The sequence below is a fragment of the Lepus europaeus genome, chromosome 4 (assembly GCF_033115175.1).
Source record: "Lepus europaeus isolate LE1 chromosome 4, mLepTim1.pri, whole genome shotgun sequence".
NCBI classification, from domain to species: Eukaryota; Metazoa; Chordata; class Mammalia; order Lagomorpha; family Leporidae; genus Lepus; species Lepus europaeus.
In genome coordinates, this window is record NC_084830.1 from 81162976 (window position 1) to 81180893 (window position 17918).

A 17918-nucleotide genomic window follows, 5' to 3' on the forward strand; every position below is an offset into this window, starting at 1 on the left:
TCTTTATAAAAATGTAGAAATATGTTAATAGAGCAAAGTCTATAAGTCTGTGGTCCATCAACCCAGAGTTGTTAATTCATTAGCGTGGTTCTAAGATTTAAGCAGAAAGGATAAATAAGGAATGTAATGTATTCAGTCTTTCCTTGCTATACTTTTTCATACTAACGATCACTGTTTTGGTTCAGTGTCTCGTCACACCTAACTTGATGTATTATAATGATCCTCTTCCACTTGATTTACATGCTTCCTAGGTCTTGCTTCTAGAATGCATTCTTTATATTGTCCAGACTTATCAGCTCTGCACTCAGCTCTCTCATTGCCCTGGACTTCCAAGCCTTCTGAATTGTTGGTATTTTCTGCTCTGCTCCCATTTCCAAACCCATCCATTGTGAATGTACTCATATCTTCTCTCCTACATTCAATATTCCTAGATTCCAATGTCAAATGAACTTGGCCACCTTTGTTTTCCCCATATTTTCTATTTTATAGAAAGCTTTTATTTAATAAATATAAATTTCATAGGTACAGCTTTTGGAATATAGTAGTTCTTCCACCAATATCCGCCCTCCCACCCCGTCCAACATCCTACTCCTCTCCTGCCATTCTTCATTAAGATTCTTTTTTTTTATTTTTGACAGGCAGAGTGGACAGTGAGAGAGAGACAGAGAGAAAGGTCTTCCTTTGCCATTGGTTCATCCTCCAATGGCCGCCGCAATAGGCACGCTGCGGCCAGCGCACTGCGCTGATCCGATGGCAGGAGCCAGGTGCTTCTCCTGGTCTCCCATGGGGTGCAGGGCCCAAGCACTTGGGCCATCCTCCACTGCACTCCCTGGCCACAGCAGAGAGCTGGCCTGGAAGAGGGGCAACCGGGACAGGATCGGTGCCCCGACCGGGACTAGAACCCGGTGTGCCGGCGCCGCAAGGCGGAGGATTAGCCTAGTGAGCCGCGGCGCTGGCCAAGATTCATTTTTAATTATCTTTATATACAGAAGATCAGCTCTATATTAAGTAAAGAATTCAACAGTTCACACCCACAAAGACACACAAAGTATAAAATACTGTTTGAGAACAAGTTTTACCATTAATTCTCGTAGTACTACTCATTAAGGACAGAGGTCCTACATGGGGAGCAAGTGCACAGTGACTCCTGTTGTTGATTTAACAATTGACACTCTTGTTTACGACAGTGATCACCGAGGCTCTTGTTATGAGCTGCCAAGGCTATTGAAGACTTTTGAATCTACAAACTCTGACATTATTAGGGCCATAATCAAAGTGGAGGTTCTCTCCTCCCGTCAGAGAAAGGTACCTCCTTCTTTGATGTTTCCTTCTTTCCACTGGGATCATTCACATCATCATTCACATTCATGTGAGTTTTTTTTTGCCACAGTGTCTTGTGAAATGCTCTCATTTCAGGCATGGAAACCCATATTCTTCTGATTATGGGCTTCATGGTATTTCTTGCCCATGTCATGTGATTGTGATTTGATAAAAACCCCTTATTGATAAAAATTGATGAGTTTCCAGTAGGTTGAAATAAATTAATGTTGCAGAAATATTCATGAGAATCTGTATTTCAGAATATGTGGAATTTCTCCCATCTTTAATCGTTAGCTCTACAGTGATGCATCGCTTGATGACAGGGATGCATTCTGAGAAATCGTACAGTGTACTTCCACAAATGAAGGTGGCTACATTGTCACAAGGTAATATAGTGTAATGGAATCACCGTCATTTATAGGCCCTTGGTTGACCAAAATGTTATGCAGTATGTGCCTGTATTTCTTTCACATTATTCCAGCAGAGTATTTCTGCTACATTTTATATGTTTTAATCACTTTAAATATGCAAAATTCATTTAATTATTTACAATTTATTATCAGCATTTTTTCTATTTGACAGGTAGAGTTTTAGGCAGTGAGAGAGTGACAGAGAAAGGTCTTCCTTCTGTTGGTTCACTTTCCAAATGGCCACCACAGCTGGCGCTGCGCCGATCCGAAGCCAGGAATCAGGCCCTTCTACCTGGTCTCCCATGCAGGTGCAAGGGCCCAAGCACTTGGGCCATCCTCCACTGCCCTCCCGGGCCACAGCAGAGAGTTGGACTGGAAGAGGAGCAGCCGGGACTAGAACCCGGCGCCCATATGGGATGCCAGCACTGCAGGAGGAGACTTAACCAAGTGAGCCACGGTGCCAGCCCTTATCAGCATATTTTTTAACACTGGAAACCTTTTTGGGCCAAGTGAAGTCTTCCCAAACTTGATATTGGTCTTTTAACATTACTAATGTAAAGGGTTGTAAATATCTTCCATGTGTTGGGCAAAAACTATGACCTCAAGAGACTGTATAAACACAGAACCAGTCATATGGGCCATTCCTTAGGACCTATATTTGGAAATGATCCATATGTAAATAATGAGAAAATATCTTTTGTTTCTGTTGAGGAAACATGGGGATGATATAAACCCATCTATATTATTGGCTCTGTTGCAAATTTTGAAAAGGTGCACAAAATTGAATCTGATCAGAAACTGGTTTTCCCACCCCTTTTGCAACTGAATCTCATCAAAACAAATTTAAGTCACAAAAGCACATTCGCTCAACAATTCAACTATGTAAAACTTTTAATAGCCATTCTATACCAGAGCATACAACAAGCTAAATTCTACACAGCTCTTTATCCAAACCCTCATGACCAGACATGTTCCTAATGCAAAAAAGAAAAAAAGAATTTTAAGAAAACAGTGCATACATTTTCTTCTGCAAAATACCCCCCAGAGGGAAAGTGAGTTGTATCCCATAAACACACACATTAATGTGTCAGCAGTGTAAATCATAACTATTCACATAGGAATCACAAAGTTTATAAATGGCTTTACATCAAGCTACACCAATATTTGTAGCCAAATGAGTTCCAGAAACAATTTGTGTTTTTCCAACATTTTAGGATTCAGAATTGCAGATAGAAGGTAACAAAATATAGTCTGTCCTCATGAGCTAGTACATACTGGTAGAGCCATATTGGTGTTAAAATATTGAATTTTTTTGGCCAGCACTGTGGCAGAGCAGACTGAGCTTCTATGTATGATGCTGGCATGCCATATGGGTACCAGTCCCGGCTGGCTGCTCCACTTCTGATCCAGCTCCCTGCTAATGCCTGGGAAAGCAGTGGAAAATGGCCCAAGAGCTTGGGCTCCTGCACCAATATGGAAGACCCAAAAGAAGCCCTGGCTCCTGGCTTAGGATCGGCCCAGCTCCAGCTGTTGGGGCTGTTTGGGAAGTGAACCAGCAGATGGAAGGCCTCTTTCTGTCTTCTGCTCTCATTGTAACTATCTTTTAAATAAAAATATTTTAAAAATACTGATTCTTTTCCAGTGATTAAATGATCAATGCCCTAAGCCATCCAAGGACTCTCACCTTTAGCCGATCCATTCTCTTGAGCCCATAATACTTTCCCTGCTCCTTCCCCGAGACCCAGCAACTGAAAGAATGATGCCTTGTACTACTGCTATCTTCATTAATAATTGGCAGTACCTGTGTTCAAAAATTCAAATATCACTTTTGAAATCACAAGATAGGGAATTTCTTTAAATAAAGCCAGAGGATTATTACAAGATGAGGAGAGATTGAGGAGGCTCACTTCCTTTTAATTTTAGCTTTTACAGATCAGGTTTCAATAAGCAGATCAAGGGAATTCTCTGACCCATAACTCTAAAGCTGTCCTACTCCAAGAGAGACTGCCAATCCACAGAAGTGGATTGAAAAGGGACAGAACAGTGGGAAAGGTTATTTATATGATCTCCTGTCTTTGGCATTCATGGTTATATTCATCATATCCACCTGGATATCAGAAATTGCTTATGTTCTCTTTAATATGTTCTTCTAAACTGATGCTAATTTCCATTCAACATGGCATAATGGAGGGAGACTATAACTTGATGAAAGGTGTATTGTTGAAAACCGATTGTCTACTTTTTACAGATGGTCACTCTGGTCAAATCCTAATTTCACTGAAGCCTAAATTTAATTTTCTTCTGCAAAATGATCATAATTCATATTTGAAAACAAGATGTTTGTGAAAATTAGATGTGATGATATATCTTCTATATAAATACAAATATAATACATTATCACTAGTTTTTTATATGATTGAAACAATTCTTTAAGATTTGTTTTTTTCCCGAATTTGACCAGCACTGATGTCTATAAGTGTAAATGAGATGTACCAATATGTCCCCACTATGCCAAGTTAACCGTCAGGTCAGTGACCTAAGAATTTAATTTTTTTTTTTACTGTGTTCTCTTTAGGGAAGCTACCAATGCATACTTTATTTTACATTGATTGATTGAATCAAAAAGATTGAAATATAATGCTGCATTGATAAATATTTGTAAAGTACATACAAATTGTCAAATGGCTAAATTAAGCTAATCCTTGCAGGTACTAATTAGAATTAACATTCAAAAATGCTCCCTATTCTAACTTAGTATGACATGAGGCAGTGCAAAATACTGGTTAAAAACATCAGTTCCAGGGGCCGGAGCTGTGGTTCACTTGGTTAATCCTCCACTTTGCGGCACCGGCATCCCATATGGGTGCCGGGTTCTAGTCCCGGCTGCTCCTCTTCCAGTCCAGCTGTCTTCTACGGCTCAGGGAGGCAGTGTAGGATGGCCCAAGTCCTAGGGCCCTGCACCTGCATGGGAGGAAGCACCTGGCTCCTGGCTTCAGATCTGCACAGCGCTGGCCGTAGTGGCCATTTGGGGGTTGAACCAGCGGAAGGAAGACCTTTCTCTGTCTCTCTCTCTCACTGCCTAACTCTACTTGTCAAATAAGTTAAAAAAAAAAAAAATCAGTTCCAGAATATGGCTGCCTTGGTTTATTTACTTATTATGTAAAAATGTTTAAGTTTTAAGATTTTATTTATTTGAAATTCAGTTACACAGAGAGAGGAGAGGCAGAGAGAGGTCTTTCATCTGCTGGTTCACTCCCCAGATGTCTGCAACTGCCGGAGCCACGCCGATCCAAAGCCAGGAGCCAGGAGCTTCTTCCATGTCTTCCACGTGGGTGCAGGGGGCCAAGGACTTGGGCCATCCTCCACTGTTTTCCCAGGCCATAGCAGAGAACTGGATCGAAAGTGGAGCAGCCGGGTCTTAAATCGGTGCCCATGTGGGATGCTGGTGCTCCAGGCCAGGGCGTTAACCCGCTGTGCCACAGCGCCGGCCCCTTTTAAAGTTTTTTTTTTTTTTTAATGTAATTTGAAAGTCAGAGTTAAAGAGAGAGGGAGAGACTCAGATTTTCCAACCACTGATTCACTTCCCAAATGGGGGCAAGGCCCCAGGCTGGGCTAGGCATAACCCAGGAGCCAGGATCTTCTTCTGAGTCTCCCATGGAGGTGCAGGGACCCAAATGCTTGGGGCATTCTCTGCTGCTTTTCCCAGGCACATTAGCAGGGAGCTGAATCAAAAGTGGAGTAATCAGTACACAAACTAGCACCCATATGGGGGGTTAGTGTTGAAGGTGGCAGCTTTACCTTGTATGTCACAATGCTGGCCTCATAAAATGCTTTTTTGGTATAAAATTCATGTACAATTCACTCATTTACAGTGTAGTCAATGGTTTTTAGTATGTCTCAGAGCTGTTCAACAATCAGCATATTCAAGTTCAGAACATTTTTTCTACCAGCTTTATTGATACCATAACAAATGTACTTAAAATGTTCAACTTGACCTTTTGATATGATCATTTCACAATCTATTTGCATGTCTCAACTAATGAACACATCACGAAGTATGCTTTGTTTTTGTGTCTTCTTACAAAATTCTGAGCATACAATAAAATATTTTTGGTTATTATCATCATATTGTATATTAGAGCTCCAGAACTTAATTATCTTGGATAACTGAAACCATAAGCCTTTTGATCAACATCATTCCACTCCATAGTTTCCTTTTTCCCAGCCACTGATACTATCATTCTATGTCTGCTTCTATGAGTTTCACTACGCTGGATTCCCTCTATTTGTAAGAGCTTAAAGTTTTTCACTTCACGTGTTCTGCTCCTTTCATTTAGGGTGTTCTTCATATCCACCCATCTTATCACAAATAGTGAGCTTTCCTTCCTTTTGAAATTTGAATAATATCTCATTGTCTCTACATATGTATGTGTGTCTACATCTGTTTTTAGCTATCACTCAAATTTTTCATTCTCATCCATCGAAGGACATTTATATCATTTTCATCTTGGCTATTGTAAATAATGTTTCAATGAATCTGGGAGTGCAGATAAGTCTTCAATATTCTGTTTTCAATTCCTTTAGAAATATACTCAGTTCAAGGATTTGATTACATGCTAGGTCTAGTTTTAACTTTTGATAAACCTCCATACTGTTTTCCATAATGGCTGTGTAGACTTACATTCTTACTAATAGTGTGTGTTTGCTTCTCTCCACATCATTGCCAACACTTGTTATCTTTGATCATCTTGATAATAGCCATCCTATTTTGTGTAAGGCAATATTTCATCATGGTTTCCACTTACATTTACATAAGGATTGCCGGTATTGAGCGCCTTTTCATATGCCTGCTGATCATCTAAAGTGCTTTTTTGATAAGCATTTGTTTAGAGCTTTTGTACATTTAATTGGGTTGTCTGGTTTTCTGCTGTTGAGTTGTATGTGTTCCTTAGACATTTTGAATATTTATTCCTTTTCAGATATATAGCTTGGAAATATTTTTCCCATTTCATAGTTTTTTTTTTATTTTGTTGATTGCTTCTTTTATTGTGCAGAGAAGTTTTAGTTTGGCAGAATCCTACTTCTTGCTCTTGTTGCCTGTGCTTTTAGTGTTAAGTACAGAAAATTTCTACCCAGACACAGTGAATTTTTATTATCTTTCTTCTAGAAGTTAAACAGTTTCAAGTTTTACATTAGAGTCTTTAATCCATTTTAAGCCTTTTTTTAAGTATTGGGCAAGACAATAATCTAATTCATTCTTTTGTATGTGCATATTCACTTGTGCCAATTCTACTTATTGAATTGTTCTTTCTCTTTTGTGTGTTCTTAATGATTATAAATGCATGAATTTGTTTCTATTACTCTGTTCTACTTGTCTATGTGTCTTTTTGTGCCAATATCATGCTGTTCAGATTACAATAGCTGTGCAGTGGAATTTTAGATCAGATAGTGTGATACTTCCAGCTTTGTTCAGGGAGATTTAGCTTGTGGCTTCCTTTCATAGTCTTTGTGTTTGAAATCAGTGTATTGCTGGCCATATAAAAGGAATGGGGGAGAGGGGCTAGTATTTAGTCTAGTGGTCAAGACACTATGTGGAATGCCCACATTCCATATCAAAATACCTAGTTTCAAGTTTTGTTTCTATGCCCAATTCCACCTTTCTGCTAATTAGTACCCTGGGAAGCTGCATGTGATGTTTCAAATAGCAGTCTCTCCCATGCATGGAGGAGTCAGATTGAATTTCTGGCTTCTCTAAATTGTTGCAGGCATTTGGAGAGTGAACCAGCAAATAATATCTCTTTCTTTCAAATAAATAAGTATTTTTTAAAAAGGAATTCGGGAGTATTCCTTCTACTTTTTAGATGAATTTAAAAGGGATTGGTGTTAGTTCTTCTTGGAATCTACATGTGAAGCCATCTGCTCCTGGGCTTTTGCTTGTTGGAAGGTTTTTCATAATGGATTCAATTCCTTCATTTATTGTTAGTCTACTCAGGTTTTCTATCTTCTTGATTCAGTCTTGGTAGGTTGTTTCTAGGCATTCATCCATTTCTTCTAGGTTATTCAATTTGTTGATGTATAATTGTTCATAATAGGTTATAATCATTTGTATATTTGTCATTTATTGTACTCTATGCTCTATTTTATTTGTTTGAATCTTTTCTTAGTCTAGCTAAAGGTTTTTCCATTTTAGTTATCTTTTCAAAAACAAGCTTTGTTTCATTTTTTTAATCTGTTTTTATAGTCTGACATAAAGATCAGAGCAAGAAAAACAATCTTTTTGCTTCCTTTATGATTTGTTTGTTCCCTTTCTGGTTCCTTGTATTTGAAAGTGAGATGTTCAATAGACATCTTTCTTCTTTATTAATAGTGCTATTTAATGTTATGAAATTTTGGTAATGCTTTTACTGTTTTCACATGCATTTTGGTAACTTATTTCTTTAATTTCTGCTTCTCACAGTATTTTTTTTTAAACAGGCAGAATTAGACAGTGAGAGAGAGAGAGAGAGAGAGAGAGAGAAAGGTCTTGCTTTCGTTGATTCACCCCCAAATGGCCGCTATGGCCAGCAGGCTGCGCTGATCTGAAGCCAGGAGCCAGGTGCTTCCTCCTGGTCTCCTATGCAGGTGCAGGGCCCAAGCACTTGGGCCATCCTCCACTGCCTTCCTGGGCCACAGCAGAGAGCTGGACTGGAAGAGGAGCAACCAGGACAGAATCTGGCGCTCCTACCTGGACTAGAACCCGGGATGCCGGCGCAGCAGGCGGAGGATTAGCCTAGTGAGCCATGGTGCCAGCCTCTCACAGTATTTTTAAAATGTTCTGTTGATTTCTGTTTTCACTCAATGAATGTTGAATGTTCAAGAAAGTGTTGCTTAGATTCTACTGTTTGTTTTTCCTGTTTTCTTTCTTTTTATTTCTAGTTTCATTCTATTGTGATCTGGTAAAATATTTTTAATGATTTAAATCTCCTTAACTTTTGTCAAGGCTAGCTTCTTTGACCTGACATCTGATTTATTCTGGAGAATGTTCAACCAGAGCTTAAGAAAAATCTGCATTCTGCTGCTTTAGGAGAAAAGTTCTGTCTAGGTCTGCTAGATCTGTTTAATCTATAATGTTGTTCAATTCAGTTGTTTCATTATTGATTTGGCTGCCTGAATGTTCTATTATTGAACATGAGGTATTCATGGTTTTTCCTTTGTAGTTATAAGGCTTATATCATCTTTCTTGTAGTTACAGTCCTCTATTTTAATTGGTAATAGCTTCAGTTAAATTGTATACAAAAAATACACTTTACCCCTTACAAATTTCATATTTCTTCACCTATGTCACAGCTTGCTGACAATGAGTCTTCACTTTTCTCTCCTGCTTTCTAATGCCTGTTTCTAACAGACCATAACAAATATTGTTATAGACATGATAATTAAATGGTAATCAAGAGGGGCTGGAGCTGTGGCATAGCAGGTAAAGCTGTCTCCTGCAGAGCCAGCATCCCATATAGGAGCTGGTTCAAGTCTCAGCTGCTCCACTTCTGATCCAGCTCTCTGTTATGGCCTGTGAAAGCAGTGGAAGATGGCTCAAGTCATTGGGCTCCTGCACCCATATGGAGACCAAAAAAAAGCCCCTGGCTCCTAGCTTCACATTGGCCCAGCTTTGGCCATTGTGGCTACTTCGGAGTGAACCAGTGGAAGGAAGACCTCATTCTCTGTCTCTACTTCTGCCCGTGTAACCCTGCCTTTCAAATACATAAATAAATATTTAAAAGTTGGAAGCAAGAACCATATCAATTGATGGAGTAAACATTGTGATTTTGTAATTATAAATGTTTTTTAAAAAGTTTACAGTCAAGGGTCAAGGAATGCAGAGTGTCTAGAAGGCAGAAGCGAGGAACAGGTTCTCCATTGGAGCTTCATTGAGGAACAACTCCTGATGACACATTGACTGTAGCCCATTCAAACTGATTTCCATCTTCAGACTTGAGCAACCACATGACCATAATTATATGTTTTTTTAAGCCACTAAGTTTGTGGGAATGTTTTACAGCAAGAATACAAAGCTAACACATATTTTGGTATAGTAAATGGTGTGCTGCTGTAGCAAATACCTAAATTACCATGAAGAGACTGTTGCTAGGAATATTGACATAAAAGTACTGCTGTTTAGGACACAGAAGAAATTAAGTTATGGTTTGGAAAGCCTATATCATTTATAAAATGATAGGTAATGTTTAAAAATGTTGTTAAAAATACAACGAGGGGTGGTCATTTAGTTCATGGGTAAAACCACCTCTAAGGACAGCCTTTTATCAGAATGCCTGTGTTCAGTTCCCGACTCCACTCCCAGTTCCAGCTTCCTGGTAAAGTGCACCCAGAAGGCTGCAGGTGATGGCTCAAGTGACAAGGTCCCTGCCACCGATGTAGGAGATCTCGACTGAATTCATTGCTTTGGCACAGCCCAGCCCCAATTGTTGTGGGTAATTGGATAGTAAACCAGAAGCATGATGATTCTCTGTCTTTCAAATAATTTTTTAGGATCGTGAGAAGGCAAGTACCTTCTAATATAACATTTTTATCTCCTATCCTTTGTGTCAATCCTGGAAGTTTTTGTAACTTATAAACATAAGATTGTATATATTTATAGATAATTGAATACATTATTGTTATACCATTTTTAAGGATTTATTTATTTGCTCAAAGTACATAAGGGTAAGAGGAGAGAACAAAGAGTGAGCCAGAAACATCTTCCATCCTCTGGTTCTGCTTTACTCTCAAAATAGCCACAGCAACCGGGGCTAGGCCAGGTCGAGGTCAGGAGCCAGGAACTCCACTTGTGTCTCCCAGGAAGCTGGCAGAGATTCAAGACCTTGAGCCATCATCCGCTGTTTCCCAGTTGCATTAGGAAACTGAATTGGAAATGGAGTAGCCTGGTCTCAAACCTGCACTCCTCTATGGTATATGAGAGTCTCAAGCGACAGCTTAACCCATTGCACCACAGCACTGCTCCCGCTTTTTTATTTCAAACACATTTTATGAGCTAGATCAATTAAAGATAAGAAAAATGGAAGTTTATTTTACTTCATTTATTTCTTCTGTTGTTCTTTCAGTAACTCTCCTTATCTCTGAAGATTTTTTTTTTCACCTTTTTTGGCAAGGCAGGTAATTGGCAACAAATTTTCTTAATTTTTGTTTTTCTGAGAAAGTCCTTATTTATCTTTCACTTTTCAAGAACAATTTTGCAGGATACAGAATTCCAGGTTAATGACTTTTTTCTTTCAATACTTCATCTGTTCCATTCTTTTGAGATGTCAGATATCTTTGATCCTCTGTAGATTAGGTATTTTTACCCCTTGCTTTCAAGATTTTTTCCATGTCTTTAGTTTACTAGAATTTGAGTATGATACGCATATGTGTAACTTCTTTTTCAGGAGGGGAACATGTTCATGCTGATTGGTTTTTGGTTGTTGTTTCCAGGCTTTGTAGTTCGGTGTTTGACATTAATTTAGGAAAACTCAGTAATTGTTTTATTATTTCTTGAATTTCACTCTATTTTTTCTCCACCTGGTATTACTATTACACATTTTATTGATTTTTCTACAGTTCTTGGATATCCTGTTCCAATTTTCTTCAGTTGTTATTTGCTTTTTCATTTTAAGTGTTTCTATTAACACATCCTTAAGTTATTTCCTCAGTCAAGTCTACTAAGATGACCATAAAGTCATTCTAAAATTCTGTTACACTGTTTTTGAATATTCAGCATTTTTTAGCTTTTTTTAGATTTTCCATTTCTTGCTTTATACTCCCTCTATTCTTGCGTTTCATCTGTTGTTTTGAATTCATGGTCTGACAATAGCAACATTCTTTTCACATCTGAGTCTAGTTCTGATGTCTGCTTGCCTCCTTAAATTATTATTATTTTTTGCTTATTACTATGACTTACAATTTTCTATTGTTGTTGAAAGGCAGACATGATGTACTCCAGCAGTTGCGGCCATCTGGGGAGTGAACCAGCGGATGGAAGACACCTCTGTGTGTGTGTGTGTATGTGTAACTCTGACTTTAAATAAATAAATCTTAAAAAAAAATGTGGTAAGTATGTCTTTGGTAATATAGTGACTAAGTGTAGGGGAGAGAAAAAGTTCTAGGGTCCTTTGATTAAGTCTCCATCTTCCAGGAAAACTTCACCCTGGCCTGTAAATATCACAGACCCTTCTCAGGGTCTTCACATTCCCTTACAGGAAGGCTAGAGAAGTATGGATTGAGTATTTCCCTTCCGTTAGATTGGTTATAGTCTGACAAAAGTCCCAAAAGATTAAGTTTGGTCAAAATACGTTAGTAGGTAGAACAGAATGTTCTGGTATGTTTTAGAATGGTAACTCCCTTCCCCTGCTGGGTGCTTGAAGGGATTTTCTCCACTATGAAAATCTGACCCTGTTCATGATAGTAAAACTCACAAAAGTATGTGTAATGGTTAACAAACTAGTGGGTCTCCTGGAGTTCTTAGCTCTCAGACTGGTCTATTGGAACCTCCATCCATTTGCCAATTAAAATTCAGGTTTTTGCTACCTTGACATTGGTTTCCCACGGTGGTTACTATTTGTGTTTCAGTAAATTGCGATTCTTGTATCCATCCATCTGTCTCTTTCTCCAGTTGTTCAGACAGCACTTTGACCTGAGGCATCACTTCTCTGCTGAGCCCAAAAGAGGGGTTGATTTTACTATTTGTTTAGTTTTCTACTTATTGTTGGAATGGAGTGGGAATGTCTAAATTCCTTATATGCTGTACCAGAAGATGATAGTCTCACAAATTATGTTTTAAAGCAGCATAGCTTGGATGTGAAAGAATGCAAAGATGAAGGATTAAAATGATTATTTAATTAGTGCTAGAGACTGGAACTGTAGAGAGTGAGCCAACAGAGAGGGGCATGGTTGCAAGTTAAGAGGGAGAATCAGATGGAGAACAGACAGGAGACAGTGTGGATGAGGACCTAGCCTTAAGCTCCAGAGGAGTAAAAACGTCCTTGGAGCTTGGTGTCTTTCTCTATAACTCATTTGAAAAGATGTTTAAATGTAGCAAGACACTCATTTTGGGTGGACAACTGAACTGGAAAAATACAAAATTCCTGTGGATTCTTGAGAAGTGTAAATAATAGGTGATGTTGAGAGAACAGTTAAGGCAAGGATATCTCTGCTAAATCATACCATATATAAGCTTTCCTGATTCATTTTCATCTTTCTGTCACATCTGAATATTATCTAAACCTTCTCTCCCTTTGAACTGTGTGTTCATTTATCTCTACATTTCTCTTCACCACTCTCTATAACTTCCATTATAATGACTCCACCTACCCCCAGGGGAGGAAATGTTGGTTGAAAATATTGACAAACATTTATTGAGTGCATGCATTGTGTTAGATGGGCTTCACATCCCTTCCAATACTAATTGAATTTGAGTTCTTTCTGTAATACATTCTTGATTCCAAAGGGTTTGAGCTTGGATCTTGACCTATGTAAATGATAGGCAAAAGACAAAAAATTTTTAATATTAGCATAATAAGAAATTCCAAGAGGGCTGAATAAGGAAAGGATTTACTGGTTTAGGTAAGGTGGTGGGAGGCAGATAGCAGGAAAAAAAGTAGAGAAAGTGCATTGCCAGAGAAGAGTTGCAGAGAAATCTGCAGTGGAAATTCTACAGAGAGGAGAGATTCCATGGGTCATGTGTGGATGTGCAGCAAGGAGCATGTACAGCACAAGATCTCTGCAGCTGAGAGCAGGAGGATGTGCCAGCTTCAGAGTGAGATGACAGCAGACTGCAGCAGCCCTTGCAACTGGTGAGATGGCCAGAGGGAGAGCATTGCAGACCACATTGTCTTTGGGTCTGTCCTGGAGCCTAACAAGGGGCACAATACCCACTCAACCAGGCAAAAAAAAAGGGCATTTGTCCGATTCCTTTCTTGGTTCATCTTTTGCCTTCTGTTTTGGACCTGGTGTTTATATTGCTAACAAAGGTTCTTCAGGCTTTACAAAGCCCATTTTAGGACAGTCACCAGCTTACTGCAGCACATGCACTATGTGGAGTTGGGACACTTGATGGAAAACCACTTACACCATCCCTAAGAAGTAATATTTTCAGTTTATTTCACATGGACAGCACTTTGTCAAATTCAGAGTAGGTGTCTGTTTCCATAGCAAAGGTATTTTATTCCAGTTACTTAAGATTGAACTCTAAATCCATTTGCCATTGGTACTTTAGCATGGATATAAAGAGAGATTTCCTAAAAGCCTATGGGTTATTAAGCAATGAAACATGCTACTGAAGAAAAGTGAAGAACCCTCTTTCTGAAAATGTCTTTTAAGAGGGGAATCAATGAATGTTACCTGGTATGGGCTAGATGTACCCAATGGAGGCAGGACTTCTTGAGATCCTTTCCAAGGCTATCATTCAGTGATTCTAACTTTAAAATTAATAATGCATGTTGAAAAAACTATCAATATGTGAAGAAAGCAAACATAATATCCAAGAGGCAACAACACATCTGTAGTCTACTGAACCTATACTACTCTATTGGAAGATACTTACTAAGTTTCATTTTGATTATAAAAGTTGTAATGATACCATAATCTTTCAGAGAGACATTTTTTTAATGCTGCCTTTAACAATCATGCACTGAGCATGGGGATATTCTTTGAAAAATATTCATAGTCATTTATTGTTCATATTTGGTATATAGGAGAAGGGTTAGAAGCCTTCTAAAATAAAGTCCTTGCATTCATAAGCAATAGAGATATACATGTTCACTGGAAAAAAGTCAACTGTGCTAAAACAAAATTTTAACTGTTATCCAGTGTCACATTAACTACCAAAGACTGAAAATACCCAGAAATCTTGGTCTATCCACATGAGTGTCTTTCTACCTCCTCCAATTATGATAGTCATGATTAAGAAATGCAAAAAACATCTTCCAATTGATTCTACTATTTAAGATTTATTTGAAAAGCAGAATGACAGAGAAGGAGAATGACAGAGAGGGAGGAAGAAAGGAGGGAGGGAGGGGAGGTGGAAGGGAGGGAGATATAGACAGAGGAGAGATAATCAATTCATTGATTCACTCCCTGAGCATCCTGAACAGCAAAGACTGGGACTGAGTCAGGTTCAAGCCAGGAACCCAGAATGTCATGTGGGTCTTCAATGTGTATGGCAGGAACCCAAATATTTGAGCCATCATCTCCTGCCTCCCAGGCACATTAGCAGGAAGCTTAAGCAGAAGCAGAAGTGTTGAGACTCAGTTCCAAGAAGTTCAATATGGGATGTAGACATCCCAAATTGTGCCTTAACCCAATGAGCCACAACACTCATTTCTGACTTTTTTTTTTTTATATAGGCAGAGTGGACAGTGACAGAGAGAAAGGTCTTCCTTTTCCTTTGGTTCACCCTCCAATGGCCAGCACACTACGGCCAGCACACCGCGCTGATCCAAAGCCAGGAGCCAGGTGCTTCTCCTGGTCTCCCATGTGGGTGCAGGGCCCAAGGACTTGGGCCATCCTCCACTGCCCTCCTGGGCCATAGCAGAGAGCTGGATTGGAAGAGGAGCAACCAGGACAGAATCCGGCGCCCTGACCAGGACTAGAACCCGGTGTGCCGGCGGTGCAAGCAGAGGATTAGCCTATTGAGCTACGGCGGCACCGGCATTTCTGACTTTTTAAATTTCATTTTGAAAATTAATGCATTATTTTTTCTTTCATTGGGTTAAATAACCTTTTGGATGCTAAGCAAGCAAGCAAAACAATTTTTCCCTTGAGTTTGATAGGATTCATGCTCTGATTACTCATTAAGAATTAATTTTTGAGCACCAAATATGTCATCTTCGGTGCTGCTTGCTGGCATTTTGGTTTTCCAAAAGACTCAATTTCACAAGGCAGGTACTTGTCTGCATTTTGACAAAATAAAGGTGTGGCTTTTGTCTATCAGAGTGTAATATAATTTAATACACAGTGAACCTAGTTATTCTTCCGGGGATTTGTTCCAGATTCCCCTGCAGAAAGCAAATTCCAAGGATGCACCTGTCTTAGATACAATGATGTAGCAATTACATACAACCTACACAATTCTCCTGCATATTTAAAAAATCATGCTTATTTTACTTGTAATCCCTAATAAAATGTCAATGCTATATAAATGCTTGTCAATACCGTATTTGCTTAGGGAATAAAAAAAAAATCTGTACCTGCTTAGTACAAGTACACTTTTCTGAGTATTTTTTTATCCAGAAACATTTTATGTAAGGTATACAAACTTCTTGCATTTCAAAAATACAAATTTAGGAACACTGATTCTGCCTACCCTATCTGCCCTCCCACCCACACTCCCATCCTTCTTCCTTCTCCCTCTGCCATTCCCATTATTATATTTTCACTAAGAGCTGTTTTCAATTAACTTTATACATATAAGATTAATTATATACTAAGTAAAGAGTTCAACAAATAGTATTAAAAAAGAAACAGTTCTTTAACAGTCAAAACAAGGGCTCTTCTTCAGTCATACCTTGATTGAATCCACAGAAGCAGAACAAATTTATATGAAGGGCTGGCTGTATTAGATATCTACAGAATTTGACAATATGTAGTAGTCAGGTGAAATACTGTCAGGTTTAACTAAGTTGTATACAGACTGAAAAATTTAATGAAGAAAATTCTGGTATTTGATTTATCTTGCTAAAGGCAGAAAGTAGGCTGACTTGACACATTTTAGAGTGAGCCTAAAGAAGGAAGGTTCAGTTCCATGAAGTGTGGATGCAAATACATGTAAGAATATTTTCAGGAATCTGGAGAGAGCTCTTATCAAGGAACTGGCAACACAAGGCTAGCAGGATTCAGAGTTTCTATGAAAAGCATCCTATTTCCCCACAATTTGGAGGATAGTATCCACTGTGGTTTCCCTAACTCTGTCTGACATGTGTGTTGAGTGCACAAGGGGTGAACCTTATTCCTTTAGTACATAAGTCTTTACATTAAGAAATGCACTCAAGAAACCCATATTGAGGGGACACATTCAAACCTCATTCCATTTTCTAAATAGGATTCAAGGCTTCAAGATGATAGCACAGTAGGATGAGGCTGGGCATCCTATAGGTGAATACATTTTGCAAGTTGTTTGAGGCTGTAAGGAAGACAGTAGCAGAGGAACAATGTCTGGAAATGCTCTCACATTTCTCCCATTAAGAAGTTGGGTCTATTTCCTTTCCCACTGAATCTGCATGGGACTGAGATTGCTTTGAGTATATGGTATGATGGGATAGAGTAATACTATGCTGATTCTAGGGTTAGATTTTAGAAAGACTGGACTTTTTGGCTTGATCTCTTAAATCTCAGAGCTATTTTTAAAAAAAAAATGATTTCCCAGGTGGAGCTAACATGAAAAAAACCCAAGGCAAATGATAAAGGTATGAGGCTCAGCTGAGCTCAGCCTTCCAGGCTTCCCCCTCCAAGTTCAAGCATTGGAGTGAAGCTGTTTGGACCTTCCAGAGCAGTCTAACTGAATAACCCTGAGCAATGCCAGTCAATGTCAAATAGAGAAAGCTGCCCAGCCGAGCCTGCCTCAAATCTAATCAACAAAATCATGAGATGCAATAAAACGCTGTTTGTTTCAAGCCACTATATTTTTGAGATAATTAGTTTTGCATCATGAGATAATTGGCATGATCCCGTAAGAAACTGAATTAGGAAAAACTGAATGGAATGTATTTATGTCAGGGGAAGCAATGAGTGAAAATAAAGTAGAGGATTTGCAGATTGGGAATAAGATCATATATATAGTGACAGATCACAATGACCTCAAGCAAATAGGAATATTTATGGGTTTATAATCCACACAAACAAGTAATTAAAACCTGTTAGCTCTCTGGCTGACCACACGAGTAATCAATATTATCACATATTAGTTATGAGTGTATTTAATACTGTAAAAACTTTGAAGTGATCATGATTCTACATGAATTTGGGCAATGGATTTGGTGGGTCTGTCATTGTTTAGATCCTAAAGAGCAATTTGTCTTTTTGCTGAGATTTGGACTTCCCTCAAATGCTTTCTGACATTTAATAAAATTTCTTAATTAACAGCATCCATTCATTCAGCAAGATTTATTGTATCATCTGTCTATACTCATTCAATGCAACATTCTATTGAAAATGCAAAGAGATGAT